Here is a 14652-nt window from a genome sequence, read left to right on the forward strand (position 1 = left end):
TTTCGATAGACTCTCGGCACAAAAGAAGTGTAATCAAAGCAGGATAGAAAGAAAATAACGATAGCAAAATGCAAGATAAGCAACACAATCGAAGTAACAAGTAGTAGTAAGATTGAATAAAATAATGTGCGAATACACTACTAAATAAGGAGAAGATGAGAAGAGGAGACTAGCTCCCAACCTCTCCCTCGTAAAAGTACTACAACACACGGTTACTTACTACCCTTCTACTTTAATCATCGAACTCCAAACCTTCCTATATATCAAGGGGCATATCGATCCTCACTAAACTGAAGATGTGCCGTGTCCTGTCTGATCATCTCCCCCAGTTCTTCTTTGACCTATCTCTACCTTTCCTGAAACCTTTTATAGCCAAACCCTCACACCTCCTTACAGGTGACAACACTACAAGCAAAAATATATCTGGCAATAATTTTTTTTTTTTTTGCCATAGATTGATTATTGTTGCAAAAAGTACTTTTGGTAACAAAAAAAAATATTTTGTTGCATGAACTTTTTTCAACGGCTGTTATTGCAACAACGTGCAACAAGTTTTTTTTTTTCTGCAACAATAATCAATACTATGGCAACAAAAAAATTCTTTTAAGAAAAAAATCGATTCTATACAACAATAAAATTAAGTTGTTGCCAAATGTAAAAAAAATTTGTTGCGATTTCTATACTTTCTTGTAGTGTGACTCCGCGCACCTCCTCTTCATATGAGTGAACACCGTCATCCGCCACAGTGGTCACTCTCACTTTATCCTTTATGACTTCGTACCTAATCCTATTCATTAAATAGCAATAAATAATATCTTTAAATCTATATTTTTAAAAACACAATAAATTCAATATTAAAAATGGAACATAAATTTTAAATCTTGAAGGGATAATGGAAGGAAAAAGGGACGGTCATGAGGAATGAACCGTACGTTCTATCTTAGTCCTTTTGAAATTATAAACGTGCAGAATGCATGGACAAAAATAAAGACTGGTCCCTGGTTGTCTAAGAAAGTAAAAAGTACATACAACAGAAAAATGAAGAAGAAGGTGGTATTGGTAACCGGAAGGTGGACGTCTCTGCCACGTGTTGTTAAACGGCGGTTACCACGTTAAAGCTTTCGTTCGCCGTACAAGCGATCTCTCTTCTCTACCTCAGCCTACTCACGGCGGAACCCTAGAATTTGTGTTCGGAGATGTCACAGATTATCAGTCACTCCTCCAAGCTTGTTCCGGTTGCCAAATCATTTTTCATGCTGCTGCATTAGTCGAGCTATGGCTTCCTGATCCATCTAGATTCTTATCAGTGAGTAGAATAATAATGCTAAGGAAATTAATGTTTATTGAGTTAATAGTTAAAAACGCATCACATTTTCTAAGTGAGTTTTCTTCATTAAACTATTAGTTGTCTACTTTTCTAGCCACATACTATCCTAATTTTCTTTTCCTAACTGGACTACCACTATTTATGTATTAAATCACATCTGAAAACACACTAGGATAATTATCATCAGTTGTTCGGCCTTTTTCCTACTTGAACTAACGCTATCTACTCAATTAGATATGTTTTACATAATTTTGTGCTACATACTCCCTTCCATATAGACAACATTAGCAACTTATCATACTGAGGTGCATAAGTTATAAAACATTTAACATTAGTTCCACAATAATGTCTCATGGAGACATTATTTCATATTTATCTCAAAAAATAATGTTTACTTTCAAGAAATAAAATTCATTAAAGTATATCAAAACACATAATTGAGCTCAGAGTTGGAATGTAAAGAAAAACATTAATCATAAGTACAACCAAGACCCATTCTATGTACATGTTCTTTAAATGTCTTTGGTCAGAACAATCCACGGATCCGCAATCATGAGATCGAGTATTATTGTGATGACACCCTTGTTTCTAGAACTTCATCCTTGACTGTAAAGTACTTTAATTCCATTTTTTAGGCACCTTTTGGGTACTTATCGTTCTTGGAGAAGAATATTGCTGTAGTATTATCACACAAATTTTCAGCGGCTATGGTAATGGTGTCGACAACCCAAGTCCTAAAATAAAGTCTCTGTTACTGCATGAATTGTATTTCAAAACATGCCACAAATTCTGCTTCCATTGTGGATATAGCAATGATGGATTGCTTAGCACTCTTCCACGATATTGCTCCTTCAGCTAATAGGAACAAGTAACGAAAAGTGGACTTTCTAGTGTCAACACATCCACCATGATCTGAATCCGAGCATCCAATAACTTTCAAATTGTTGGATCTCCTATATGAGCATATAATCCTTCGTTCCTTTCAGGTACCTCAAAATTTTCTTGTTGAAAAGAAGCCAGTGATCAATTCCTGGGTTACTCTAATATCTTCCTAATTCCGACCGCAAAACTAATATCCGGTCTTTGTAAGTTTGGGCATACATCAAACTTCCCAACAATAGAAGAGCAAGGAATTGACTCCATTTCTTTTCGTTCTACATCATTCTTTGTACACTGTTTGAGTAAATTTGTCCCCTTTTGAATTGGAACAACTCCTGCTGAACAATTGTTCATGTTAAATCTCTAAAGAACTCTTTCGATATAGTTTGAGACAGTCCAATAGTCCTTGATCTATGACGGAATATTTCTATCCCTATCACATAGATGCCTCACCCATATCTTTCATTTCAAAATTCTTGAGAGAGAAAATCTTTCGTCTCACGTAATATGCCCAAATCATTAACAGTAAGCAAAATATCGTCAACATATAGGACTAAGAATATAAACTTGCTTCCACTCATCTTTTTATATACACCAATCAACGGTGTTTTTCCTTTAAATCCAAAAGATGTGATGGTTGCACAAACTTTTATATACCACCGTTGAGGGTTTGAGTCGATATATTGACTTTTAATTTACACACCATTTGACCTTTTCTTAATTAAACCCTCTGGTTGGTCCATATAAACTTCCTCGTCAAGGTCTCCATTAAGAAAGGCAGTTTTCACATCCATTTTGTTACACCCCGTAGTTTCTGTACGCTGAAATTCGTTAGGCATTAGCTATTCAAGTGCAAACATCGGGGTTATTGTCGAGAAAATGCAAGATCATAGGTGCTCGTGTTACGATTATAAGAGTCCGAGTTGAACGGGTCTAGGATATCGAAAGACCAGTGAACCAAGGGACAAGCTTTTGTCCAGGCTTTGAAGGAAAGTTGGGCAAGGTTTGGTGCGAAAATTCTGGTCTAACCTGGAAGAAGAATATGTCTTAGTATATTAAGAGTTTTGAAGTGAAACAAAAGTCTAAAGTTTAATGTGTGGGAAGTTGGACCGGATCTAAACAAACCGCTCCTCAATAGGACATCGGGATAAGGAGATATGGACGTTACAAGTTGGGCGGACAGGCCAGAAATGGGTCTGCGCGAACGCGATCCAGGGAGTGGCTCTGAACGCGCAGAAGGCCAAGGGCCAAGAATGAAGGATGATGAGTCGATCAGGAAGGCGCGAATGCGCTGAACAATTTTGAGGCCTTCGGTTCAGGAGAGATAGTTATATCATAAGAGTTTGAAAAATACTTGATGTTACATATGACATTTGGAGAGATATGAAGTTAATGTGTAGTACGTTGCGACAAAATGACCTCGTTGCTGATTTGATTGGGCCCACACATCGGAGTTGAAGAAAAAGGATTGAAGACGAACATAGGAAGCATGGAACACAGTCCTTAAAGCGGAGCAAGTCCTAAGAAGGACTCGAGTATGAGCATAAGCCTCCATATGGCCTACGATTCAAAAAGGTTTCATTAGATGATTCATAAAAATGGTGGGTTCTAAACGATATTATAAGTTAAGAAGCTCCTGTGGAAAACACCAAGAATGAAAGTTGTTGATAATGTGGGAAGCACAGCTTCAACCATAGGTTGGGCCTTACATGATAATGCGTATCAAGAGTTAAGACCTTTTAACCGGGTCGAAGGCTACAAAGAAAATGACAAAAGAGATGTGGCATGACTTGCCCAAAGGGGGCTCGAACGCGTAGAAGGACTCTAGTGAGTACGCAGATGGAGATTTACGGGGGGAGACCCCTCATTTTCGTCCCAAACCACCCCAAGCTCTTCTTAAACTTCCAGAAAATGAACTTTCCACCACCAACTTTTTAGCCCGAAAACGGTATAATTCCCAAATTCCGGTCCGTACAGCGGAAGTTGCGACTACAAACTATGTATTGAGGCTTTGTGGCTTAAGTTCAAGGTGGAGGAGTGAAGATATAGTATTATTAACGAGGAAAAGGTAAATCTCCTTTCTATTTGTGTTAATATCGATTTATTTACGGAGAAGGAGTCAGAAAATTGTTATAAATGATTAGAGAAATATGGGACGAACACCATGTGGGCTGTTCTATGGAATACTTTGATATGGGAAATGATGTTTTTGATGTTGGTATTGTTATTGTTGTTGTTGGTTGTTGAATTGAGAATTACGGGATATAAACAGGAGATGTCGATATTCTTTAGAATATAGAATAGTATGATTTGAAACTTGGTAAAAGTGATGAAGAGGCCAACGTTAGTGAATCCTCTCTGTTGTAGACTTACGAGCTCGGTCGCATAAGCGTAGCCAATAGGAGGTTGAACAGGTATGTTAAGGCTCGTCCCTTTCTTTCAAAGGCATGATTCCTACGTTATGATTTTATAAATATTTCCATATCTTCCTTGTTATCAAAAGTTAAAAGTCTATGATTCCAAGGAATGATCCTAGATAACCCGTGTTGTTTAAAATGTCCAAGTATTTTTCCAAAACAAAGGTTTATGATTTTGTAAGCTTTTATGACTACAACGATTTGACATGTTTTTGTAATAGACAACGATGATGTCAAAGATGAGAATATGCCTACGATGAATATGTTGATGACGATTCCATGTTTAAAGGTTCCAAGTTTACAATTTCAATGACGATATAAGAATGTTGAGCTATTTCTTGATTTCTCAATTTTACTCATGGATGATGACTATTTTTAAAGATTCCAAAGTATATGAATTAACGCCCTATGAGATTTATGACCTTATTTTATGTTTTCTCTTGATGCTATTCTTCATTGATAGTCTTACCTTATAATAATTGTTCCTTCAAGGTGAGACAAGCGATCATGATTATTCCATAATACCATCGGAGGTTGCGATTTTACGTCACTCCTCATGGAGTTATAGCTTTTGATTGGCTTATGCATGCTTATGTCGTGATGATTACACCGCGCCTATACGGTCTTTTGTACCACTAGGAAGAAAGCGTAGTGGGCGGCTTATGGATGATGATAATAACACCGTGTGTCTATATGGCACGGACGGCGTTTACTATGTGGACGGCGTGAGAAGATTACCCCGGACGCGGGCTAATGATGTGATTTGATTCAGACAGTTTATGTATGTATGGTTGATATGTTTTGAAGGTAAAAGTGAGTATGCATGATTCCGCCTTAAGAGGCCAACGATTTACGAACATACCTTTTCTTATATTTTCAATATTTCCTTGTTATGTTATTGTTCGTGTTGTGGATTATCATGTTATCATTCACGCCTACAGACTAGGACATTACTCGAAATCGACGTCCCTTCTTGGACGCCATGCGTTCATGCCCGCAGATCGAGGACCGGACGATCACATAGGACCTCCCTCAAATGGCAGTCAGTACGCTCTATTGATCCGGTAGCTATAGCCCCTTTGTGATTCGTTACGTATATATATGGGTACGCGGGGTCATTCTCGTCCTTTCTTTGTATTCTATAGAGGTCTGTAGATAATGATATGTATTCGTGATATTATGAACCATCGGCGTGTATTTTGTGTACGTATATATGTGTGGCGGCAAAATCGGCTCACGCTGTTATTCTCAATGTTTATGTTTATATGTATGCATTGGCCGTGAGTTCCCGGTACAGTGTCTTTTATGTTGATTGTTCGAGAGACAAGATAACATTCCGATTGTACATGGACCCAAGACGATTGTGAAAGTAGATGCAAGCATAGGGGTGCATGGGACATCGAGTTGTCACGGCTAAGGTTTGGGTCGTGACACATTTGGTGTAACTCTAAATCATAATGAGCCACCAAAGCCATAATAATTCTTAACGAGTCTTTCGTTGAGACCGGTGAAAAGGTGTTTATAATCAATGCCTCCTTTCTGAGTATAACCCTTAGTAACAAGTCTGGCTTTATATCGTTCAATTTTGCCATTTGAATCGCGCTTGGTCTTGAAGACCCATCTACACCCGATTCTTTTAGAATTTCTGGCAATTCAACGAGATCCCGCGTTGTATTCCATTGATTTTAACTCTTCTTTCATGGCATCAATCCATTTGTCGACTTAAGATTTTCTATGTCTTGTGAAAATGAAACCGGATCTTTATTAAGTCCAATGTCAAAATCGACTCTTGTTCTAAACCACATAATCGTTTGGAATAGCCGATTTTCTTTCTCTTTGAGATTTTCTCAATGGCACTATTTGTGGTTCATTTTACGTCGTATATAAGTTAGTTCCTTCCTACAAGAGAACATTCAAATGTTGTTCGCATTGTCAAAGTGTTCTTCGACAACGGGAACAATATTTGTTATTGGGAAGTAAGAGGGACACGTTAACGGGTGCAATGGAACATTAACCCTTACCTCATTTATTTCCACACTTTGTCGTTCGACACTCCCACTAGCTTCACCGTTTTCAATGAATCCTTGCATTACCGATTCAACAATTCTTGAGCTATGGTTTGGACAAAGAAATATACCACTTTAGGTTTCTACGAGTAACAATCAAAGTAACCACTTACCGTTCGAGAATCTAATTTTTTTTTCATGTGGATTATAAATTCTAGCCTCCGCTGTAATTAAACATGCGTGTCTTAAACTAGGTTTCCTCCTCAGTCCACAGTTCAAAAAAGGAGTCTTTGGAGATCACGCGTACTAGGAATCCCCCGTTTAATAAATACACGAGGGTACTAAGAGCATACATCCACAAAGTTTTGGATAATGAGGAATTACTTATCATACTCCTAACCATATCCATAAGTGTCCGATTACGCCTTTCCGCAACCCCATTTTGTTGAGGTGTTCCTGGCATAGTATATTGTGCACATATGCTATATTCCTCGAGGAACTTTGCAAATGTACTGGACATTGTCCGATTCGCTATATTTTCCATAAAATTCACCAATCTTATCCGACCTAGATGATTTTCACTTTCCTATCTAATAAGCTCTTCAACCTCATTGACGTACGCTTTGAGGGCGTCCATTGCTTGAGATTTTCTTTCGGTAGATATATCCATAACGTGAAAAATCATCGATAAAAGTGATAAATATTTTCTCTCCGAGAAAAGATGCCTGAACATCAAAAGGTCCGCAAATAACGGTATAATTTCGAAGTTCGGTGCTTTTTGTGGCACCTTTCCTAGGTTTGCTTTCCCTTAATGCACTCGAAACATATATCAAGATCGGAAAATCTCGATTCGGGAGAGATCTCATTCTTTACTAATCTTTCTAACCTTTCTTTAATATATGACCCAAATGGATGCCACAAGTAAGCATAACTTTCATTCAATAGGAACCACGTTTAATTCCAACATTTTGATGTATAGCAACCTCGATTCGCAGAAAAACATTATCGAGTTTCAATTTATATAAACCATCAATAAGAACACCAGAACCATAAAAAACAGCATTCTTATATAAATTGAAACATCCATGTCCAAACTTAAAATCAAATCTAGAAACATCAAGTCTTGAAAGAGAAATCAAATTCCTAGACAAGGAACATAAAGAAAGATGGGAGAGATCAAGATTTATGTCCAAGTAAGATCAAACGATAAGTTCCTATGCCTTCAATTGGAGCCTTCATACGATTTCCCATGAACAAGAAATCCTTATTTGGATTTGTAGTTTGGATCGTAAGAAATCCCCGCAACATAGAGCATACATGAGGTTGCGCTTAATCAAACCACCAAGTATTATTAGGAACTTCTACTAAATTTGATTCGAAACATACAAAAGCACTAAAAGTACCTTTCTTTTCAAACCAAGCTTTACGTTTGAAGGTTTCGGATAGTGTCCTTCCTTCCTACGTAAATGACACACATCTCGCTGCTTTGAGTTCCTTATGAGCATCCCGTTGAACTTTAGCGGCGCTCTCTTCTTCTTGAACTTGTTGGCCTTCACTAAGTCTTTTACGCTCCTTGACCGTACGAGGTTAATAGAATGACCTCCTTGTTTCTTAAGTCTTGATTCCTCACTAGAAGCATCATCGGACAATTCACTAACATCCCACTTATCCTTAATAAATTATAGCTAATTTGGAATGGTCCATACTCGGGAGGCAAAATGAGTTTAGAATAAATCAACTAAGAAGGATTCATCCACTTTCATCCCCAAAGTCCGGAGTCTTGCTGCAATATTAGTCATCTCGATGATATGATTGGTGCATAGATGCAACCCATCAAACCTCATGGTCGTAAGTTCGGCCATTAGTGTACCGTGAGAGACTTGTCGACAGAATTGAAAACGTTCTTCCACAAACCCTGAATTTCCCGGCACTTTCTACGTCCGTGGAATAGTACTCTAATGTTTGTTGGCAATAGTCATTCGCATGAACATAAGGCTCAATCTTCGTTGTGCGTTCCCCATGCTTTAGGAAAGACTTTCATCCTCATTTTGTGTGCCTCAAAGAATAAGTGTGACAATTCTTTCAAATAGAGCCAAGTCAAGATCCATCACACCTAAGTGGAACTGGACTTGTTCATGCCATTCAGAGAAGTTCAATCCGTTGAACATAGTAATAGATGAAGCAATCGAATGAAGAGGAATAGCTACAAAATAGATATACATATGCTCACAAATTAGAAAATAATGTGGATTCAGCAAAACAATAAAAATATATCGTAATTCTCCTTTGGGTGATACTACGACATACTATCATAATTTAAATGCCATTTTCAACATTCACAGGCAAATAAATATTTTCAATCAAACATATGCGACATCTTAGGATATCAAATACATATTTGATTAAAGAATACTGATTTACCTCATTATGCTCATTATTCATAGAATAATTGATTCTTATTTTGGGTAAATCCTTAAGTTCTAGCAATAGTGAAAGTCAATTATCCATTTATTTTCAATAATAGGCATTTCATTAGTTTGATGGATAAACGACAATTTTTATGCATGCATATTTTTCTTAAACATACTAGTTCGGCCATTTTGGTGACTAACAAACTATATTAACATAAATGCACACATAAAATAAATATCATAACTTTCTATGCATGTGAATATTTTCAACATTCTAGCTTGGCCACTTTGGTGGCTAACAAACTATATGAACATTAGTACATGCATAATGTTAACATGAATATAATATATCTGTAAATATTAGACATTCTAGTTTGGCCACTTTGGTGACTAACAAACTATATGCTTTAAACACATACACAAAATCTACATTAATAGCTTTATCAATAACTTAATGACCCAAATACTTTACATAGCTCACAACAATGTTACTTTATGGCCCAAGAAAATTAATTATTCATTCTGGAAGAACCTAAAGTCGGTCTTCACTACTAGTTCTGAACTGGAATTGATGAAGCTAAATTTAATGGTAAAAAATTTAGTGGGATTAAACCAACTTTCAATATGATGGCATCTTTAAACATTATTCTACTTTGAAGACCAAAAATAGATACGGAGGTGGTGAACAGACCCAATGAATTTACATAGATATGCCATAGTGAGAAAACAAAGCTAGTTTATTTCACATGAAACCAGAGAGGTATTGATCGCTTTTCCCAATAAAATTGATATCCATTACTGATGCTTGACCGATTAAGCTACGAAATTATGTGAAGTTCCGATTTTATAAGAAAACATCGTAACAGAAACACAATTAAAATGTATAAAACTCTTTTGACGAAGATTATCGGTTCAAGTAATTCGGTACTCGATGCCTACATGTAAGATTAACTTAATGCATACCGATCTTAAACATGATAATCTTGTGTCAAAACGTTACGTCGTATCTTTTACGAAGACATTATCACGAAAAGCGGAAGATATTAATTGTAGTCCCAAAAGCCCTAACCTTGGTTACTCTGCGTATCAACGATGGAAAAGTATATAAAAGAAGTGGTAACCACAATGGGTGGAGGAAGGACCAATTTATAGGGGTTGAGACTTAATCCTGGTCAATCAAGAACCGATCTAATCAGGACGAGATTTATTCTTCATTAAATATTAGTTATGGGCTTTACATTAATTGGGCCACACATAAAAATAATAAAAATTCTTACAGTTAAACGGCGGTTACCATGTTAAAGCATTTGTTCGCCGTACAAGCGATCTCTCTTCTCTACATCAGCCTACTAACGGCGGAACCCTAGAAATTGTGTTCGGAGATGTAACAGATTATCAGTCACTCCTCCAAGCTTGCTTCGGTTGCCAAGTCATTTTTCATGTTGCTGCATTAGTTGAGCTATGGCTTCCTGATCCATCTAGATTCTTTTCAGTGAGTACAATAATAATGCTAAGGAAATTAATGTTTATTGAGTTCATGGTTAAAAACGCATCACATTTTCGTGAGTTTCACACTCCAACTATCGGTGTTCTCTTTTTTCTATCTGAACTATTGCCATCTATTCTCTTTTCCTAACTGGACTACCACTATTTATGTATTAAAACACATCCTAAACATACTAGGCCAATTATCATCGTTGTTCGGCCTTTTTCCTACCTGAACTAACGCTATCTACTCAATTAGATGTGTTTTAATACATAAATGGTTATAGTTCAGGTAGAAAAAGAAACAACCGATAGTTGAGGTGCGAAACTTGGGAAAAAGTAATAGTTTAGATCTTTTTGACCATTATTTCATATTTATTCGTGGAAAATGTCTTTTACTTTGAAAAATAATTTTTCAAAGTGATTAGCAGAAAGAGTTGGAATGTTTAAGAAATTGACTTCCATTCATAAATTTTTTGGAAAAGCATTTGAGTTAAATACTTAAAAGCCCCGTAAACAATCCACGTTCTGCAATTCATCGAATTGAGTATTATTGTGATAGCATCAACTATATTAGAAATATCAATGTACCAATTATTGTAATTGCTTAGGATTGTCTTTTTAGCTTTTTGGGTCTATTTCGTACTTCGAGAACCCTCTTATTACCTGGAATATTCAAAGGATTAATAGATTTGTTCCGCGCAAAATGAATATAGGGTAGGATCATGAACTTATGATAAAATTCATGCATGATTTTAACTAGATTTATCAATTTTTTTATTATTTTATTTTGTTGTTGTTAAGATTACAAATTTCAACTAGTTTACTGTTCTTCGCAAATGGTGTAGAGATTTGACGAAGAAAAAAATTAAAATAATAAATAAGAAACAAGAATAATTAGTTTTAAAAATGAATGTAAAATATGACATCGACGCTTTTTGGCTTAATATAAAGAAAGCGAAGTCACTTTCCATGTTATTTTTGCACTAAATAGTTTTAGATAGAAAATGTTAGTACTATAGTTTAAGAAATAACAACACCACCCCATTATTTGAGCATTAAACTTGCAAAAAGTGCCTAGTTTAAGAGAGTTTTTGGATGGACTTATGACTTATATAAGTCAAAAGTCATAAGTTACTTTTACATGACTTATGATTTAATTTTGGAACACTATTTTTTAAAAACACATAAAATAAGTCAATCCAAACAGGCTCTAAGAGAGTTTTTGGTATTAATTAACTCAAAACATTTTACTTGACACTTATGATTTCATCTAAGAACACATTTTTCACCAGAATAGTTTCCACAATTCCACCATACCACAACTGCTACTTTCATATTAAATATCCAAATTGTAGCTGCTTTTAGAATTGTTGATGTTATTGCACTGCATTTTAGGTCAATGTTGGAGGCTTGAAGAATGTGTTGCAACCATGAGCTATAGAGAAAATTGTGTACACATCATCGATTTTTGCCTTGGGACCAACTGATGGATATGTTGCCGATGAAACTCAGGTATTAAAGCTGATCGACTGTATTACACATCTAAAATTAATAGATTTATTCCTTCTTTAACGGGGTAATCTTTTAGATGAGACTTCATGTTTCGTGAGCAAGCAAAGTCTTGTTTTTGATTCTCGTTGTCACCAATAAACTTATATTGGTTCCGTGGCCTAGTGTCAATGAAATGGCTGAGAACCATGAGGTTTCAGATTCAATTCCTAGAGTTACCTGGTATCTGGATGAATAATTATAATATGTGTAGATATGCTTAACTTTCTAATAAAAGTTTGACTAATATTATATTGTTGAAAACAGACTCATACTGGAAAATTCTTCTGTACGGAGTATGAGAAATCGAAAGCAATTGCTGATAAAGTTGCATTAGATGCTGCATCTGAAGGAACACCAATAGTGCCTGTTTATCCAGGAGTCATATATGGTCCTGGAAAGGTCACGGCTGGAAATACCTTTGCGCGTATGGTATAGCAATTTTGTTCTAATTAACTGCTGTAATTTAATTTATGAGATATGAAATTTATGTGGTATTGAGTTTTCACAATTCTTTTTTGGCTTTAATAAATCGACAACCCTTTAAACTTGTCAGTAAATTTCATTTAGACATTCGAACTAAACTTGTTTCAATTGAACACTTGAACACATAATAAAGTGTTTCTATTAGACAGTTTTAGTTCAAATTTTGAAAAAACTTTTGCGCATGTTCTCAAGCGTCCATTACATGGATAAGTTAAACACTTGAAATATGTCGCATCTTTTAATTATATGCATCAATAAGACGTAAAACCTCAGGCTTATTCCAATTGAGGTTGATGTGTATACTTTATGTGGTTAACTTAACTACTTAATAGATGCTTGACAACATGTGAAAAAAAATATTACAAAATTTGAGCCGAAAGTGTCTAATAGCAACATTTTATTATGTGTTCATGTGCTCAATTGGAACAAGCCTTAATTCGAGTGTCTAAATAGAATTCAGTGACGAGTTTTAAAGGATTGTCAATGTAATAACCCTTTTTTTTGTTAGATGATTGAACGCTTTAATGGGCGTTTTCCTGGTTACATTGGCCAAGCAAATGAGAGGCTTTCATTTAGCCATGTTGATGATGTGGTTGAGGGGCATATTGCAGCTATGGACAAAGGCAAACCAGGTGAAAGATATCTTCTTACTGGGGAGAATGCGTCAGTTAAAGAAGTTTTCGACATAGCCGATATGATCACTCACACAAAGAGGCCTTCATTTGGGATTCCCCTACTTATTATTGAAGTTTATGGCTGGATATCAGTTATTTTCTCCAAAATAACTGGAAAGCTTCCTCTAATCAGTCCTCCGGTAAGACATAGTTCGCCTAGGGTGTTAAATGAGCATGTTAGGTTGAATTTTGGGTTAATATTTTGGGAATATTACAGTCAAATACCATTCGGCATCTAGTTTACAACATATTTACACAGTTTATAGTTCATAGGTAGTGTATACTTTATACTGAATATACATATACTATACATATCTCTATACACAACATATACAGCCGAAATATATACATACTTTATACTAAATATACATATACTATACACTACATATGCAGCCGAAGTGTATAATTCGTGTATACTTCGGCCATGTTGATACACTAGTTGACCGAAGGGTACATTTACATAAGTTTCCCTAATATTTATTTATCTGATATATAGGTATGACAACCATCATTATGTTGCATATTTCTGACTCCTTGTTTCTCAAACTAAACCTCTTCTTCTGGACTCTGCATTTGCATAACTAGGGCATTACATATGCCTCTTTTCTTATTCTTTTTCTGTTTTTAATAACTCATTAGCTTGCATTGGACCTTAATTCTTATACCTCTTAAATTTTACATCATCTTGAGCAGACTGTTTGTGTGCTTAGACATCAGTGGGCTTACTCTTATGACAAGGCAAAGGCAGAACTGAATTACCATCCTAGAAGCTTGAAAGATGGTTTGTCTGAGGTGCTTCCCTGGTTGAAGAGCTTGGGATTGATTGACTACTGACATGTGGCATTATTTGTTGGAAGTAGTAGAACTTAAATTTTACTAGGTTCATGTCTCTTTTAGTTATCCCAAGTGTATGACCTTTTATACTATAAACTTATGACATTATATTATCGTGGCTAAGTTCATAGTATGTGATTTTCAATTACCTTCGTCATAGATGGAAGGTTATATATATATAAAGAGTCACATTAAAAGACAATAAAAAGATTTTTACGAAAGAGAACATTGGATTTTTCTTTTAGGGGAAAAAAAAGGAGCGAATTAAGTATTTTTGTCAATAGTCAAGAAAGCCGGAACAAAGGATATAATTGTAGGCTTCAAGCAAATCATTTATTAAGTATGAGTCTAGACGTATTCTCTTCAACAACAAAATATTGTTTCTATGCATTTTTAATTTTCGGCCAAATATATCAAATCTCCCAAAAAAAAAAAAAAAAAAAAATTTATCTCGAACAACAAGTGTTTGACTTCACAAAAGCTTGGCCATATACGCTTATATTAGCAGATAGGAAAAATCAATTTTTTTTTTTTTTTTTTTTTTTTACTTTCGCTGAAATTTGAACCTAAAACGTCATAGTT

The 14652-nt window shown here is 35.6% G+C and overlaps 1 pseudogene; it reads left to right on the forward strand.

The window, feature by feature from the left end:
- Positions 1 to 1038: 1038 nt before the first annotated feature.
- On the forward strand, positions 1039 to 14203 carry LOC132039877 (uncharacterized; annotated as a pseudogene).
- The last annotated feature ends 449 nt before the right edge of the window (positions 14204 to 14652 follow it).

This window comes from Lycium ferocissimum, chromosome 12 (genome assembly GCF_029784015.1).
Source record: "Lycium ferocissimum isolate CSIRO_LF1 chromosome 12, AGI_CSIRO_Lferr_CH_V1, whole genome shotgun sequence".
Lineage (NCBI taxonomy): Eukaryota > Viridiplantae > Streptophyta > Magnoliopsida > Solanales > Solanaceae > Lycium > Lycium ferocissimum.